The sequence below is a fragment of the Taudactylus pleione genome, unplaced genomic scaffold (assembly GCF_031769625.1).
Source record: "Taudactylus pleione unplaced genomic scaffold, aTauple2 ptg001270l, whole genome shotgun sequence".
Lineage (NCBI taxonomy): Eukaryota > Metazoa > Chordata > Amphibia > Anura > Myobatrachidae > Taudactylus > Taudactylus pleione.
The window spans coordinates 1,480,001-1,482,500 of record NW_028285670.1 but is presented as its reverse complement, the minus strand read 5'-3'; the positions used below and the strand labels follow the sequence as shown (position 1 = coordinate 1,482,500).

Sequence of the window (2,500 nt, the reverse complement as noted above, 5' to 3'; positions counted from 1 at the left end):
TTATACAGCCATAACATTCTTTTCTATTACATTTTACATTTAATTTTTTCAACTTATCAATAAGTTTACTTGAGTTAAGAAGTAATAGAGGTCTAAAGTTAATGTTTTTGAGCACCTACAGCCAAACCACACTGGACATGCCCAATCTTGTCTGATCTTGGAAGCTATGCAGTGTTGGGCCTGGTTAGTACTTGGATGGGAGACCACCTGGGAATACCAGGAGCTGTAGGTAATTTTATACTGCCATAACATTCTTTTCTATTACATTTTTCATTTCATTTTTCAACTTATCATTGAATTTACTTGAGTTAAGAAGTAAAAGAGTTCTAAAGTTAATGTTTTTGAGCTCCTTCAGCCAAACCACACTGGACATGCCCAATCTCATCTGATCTTGGAAGCTATGCAGTGTTGGGCCTGGTTAGTACTTGGATGGGAGACCACCTGGGAATACCAGGTGCAGTAGGTAATTTTATACTGCCATAACATTCTTTTCTATTACATTTTACATTTAATTTTTTCAACTTATCAATGAATTTACTTGAGTAAAGAAGTAAAAGAGGTCTAAAGTTAATGTTTTTGAGCACCTTCAGCCAAACCAAACTGGACATGCCCAATCTCGTCTGATCTTGGAAGCTATGCAGTGTTGGGCCTGGTTGGTACTTGGAGGGGAGACCATCTGGGAATACCAGGTGCTGTAGGTAATTTTATGCTGCCATAACATTCTTTTCTATTACATTTTACATTTAATTTTTTCAACTTATCAATGAATTTACATGAGTTAAGAAGTTATAGATGTCTAAAGTTAATATTTTTTTGCACCTACAGCCAAACCACACTGGACATGCCCAATCTTGTTTGATCTTGGAAGCTATGCAGTGTTGGGCCTGGTTAGTGCTTGGATGGGAGACCACCTGGGAATTCCAGGTGCTGTAGGTAATTTTATGCAGCCATAACATTCTTTTCTATTACATTTTACATTTAATTTTTTCAACTTATTAATGAATTTACTTGAGTTAAGAAGTAATAGAGGTCTAAATTTAATGCTTAAGCACTTACAGCCAAACCACACTGGACATGCCCAATCTCGTCTGATCTTGGAAGCTATGCAGTGTTGGGCCTGGTTAGTACTTGGATGGGAGACCACCAGGGAATAACAGGTGCTGTATGTAATTTTAGACAGCCAAAACATTCTTTTCTATTACATTTTACATTTAATTTTTTCTACTTATCAATGAATTTACTTGAGTTAAGAAGTAAAAGAGGTCTAAAGTTAATGTTTTTGAGCACCTACAGCCAAACCACACTGGACATGCCCAATCTCGTCTTATCTTGGAAGCTATGCAGTATTGGGCCTGGTTAGTACTTGGATAGGAGACCACCTGGGAATACCAGGAGCTGTAGGTAATTTTATACTGCCATAACATTCTTTTCTATTACATTTTTCATTTCATTTTTCAACTTATCTTTGAATTTACTTGAGTTAAGAAGTAAAAGAGGTCTAAAGTTAATGCTTTTGAGCTCCTTCAGCCAAACCACACTGGACATGCCCAATCTCGTCTGATCTTGGAAGCTATGCAGTGTTGGGCCTGGTTAGTACTTGGATGGGAGACCACCTAGGAATCCCAGGTGCTGTAGGTAATTTTATACTGCCATAACATTCTTTTCTATTACATTTTACATTTAATTTTTTCAACTTATCAATGAATTTCCTTGAGTTAAGAAGTAAAAGAGGTCTAAATTTAAGGCTTTTGAGCACCTACAGCCAAACCACACTGGACATGCCCAATCTCGTCTGATCTTGGAAGCTATGCAGTATTGGGCCTGGTTTGAACTTGGATGGGAGACCACCTGGGAAAACCAGGTGCTGTAGATAATTTTAGACAGCCATAACATTCTTTTGTATTACATTTTACATTTAATTTTTTCAACTTATCAATGAATTTACTTGAGTTAAGAAGTAATAGAGGTCTAAAGTTAATGCTTTTGAGCACCTACAGCCAAACCACACTGGACATGCACAATCTCGTCTGATCTTGGAGGCTTTGCAGGGTTGGGCCTGGTTAGAACTTGGACGGGAGACCAACTGGGAATACCAGGTGCTGTAGGTAATTTTATATAGCCATAACATTCTTTTCTATTACATTTTACATTACATTTTTTCAAATTATCAATGAATTTACTTGAGTTAAGAAGTAAAAGACGTCTATAGTTAATGTTTTTTAGCGCCTTCAGCCAAACCACACTGGACATGCCCAATCTCGTCTGATCTTGGAAGCTATGCAGTGTTGGGCCTGGTTAGTACTTGAATGGGAGACCACCTGGGAATACCAGGTGCTGTAGGTAATTTTATACTGCCATAACATTCTTTTCTATTAAATTTTACATTTAATTTTTTCAACTTATCAATGAATTTACTTGAGTTAAGAAGTAAAAGATGTCTAAAGTTAATATTTTTGAGCACTTACAGTCAAACCACACTGGACATGCTCAATCTCGTCTG

At 37.0% G+C, this 2,500-nt stretch overlaps 10 pseudogenes; all 10 read left to right on the top strand.

The window, feature by feature from the left end:
* The first annotated feature begins 113 nt into the window (after positions 1–113).
* LOC148449330 (5S ribosomal RNA) lies at positions 114–232 on the top strand (annotated as a pseudogene).
* A 115-nt stretch (positions 233–347) lies between these two features.
* LOC148449329 (5S ribosomal RNA) lies at positions 348–466 on the top strand (annotated as a pseudogene).
* A 116-nt stretch (positions 467–582) lies between these two features.
* LOC148449328 (5S ribosomal RNA) lies at positions 583–701 on the top strand (annotated as a pseudogene).
* A 116-nt stretch (positions 702–817) lies between these two features.
* On the top strand, positions 818–936 carry LOC148449327 (5S ribosomal RNA; annotated as a pseudogene).
* A 114-nt stretch (positions 937–1,050) lies between these two features.
* LOC148449326 (5S ribosomal RNA) lies at positions 1,051–1,169 on the top strand (annotated as a pseudogene).
* A 116-nt stretch (positions 1,170–1,285) lies between these two features.
* LOC148449325 (5S ribosomal RNA) lies at positions 1,286–1,404 on the top strand (annotated as a pseudogene).
* A 115-nt stretch (positions 1,405–1,519) lies between these two features.
* Positions 1,520–1,638, top strand: LOC148449324 (5S ribosomal RNA; annotated as a pseudogene).
* Positions 1,639–1,754: 116 nt separating this feature from the next.
* Positions 1,755–1,873, top strand: LOC148449323 (5S ribosomal RNA; annotated as a pseudogene).
* Positions 1,874–2,224: 351 nt separating this feature from the next.
* LOC148449322 (5S ribosomal RNA) lies at positions 2,225–2,343 on the top strand (annotated as a pseudogene).
* Positions 2,344–2,459: 116 nt separating this feature from the next.
* The window catches only part of LOC148449321 (5S ribosomal RNA), a 119-nt pseudogene continuing 78 nt past the window's right edge, over positions 2,460–2,500 (top strand).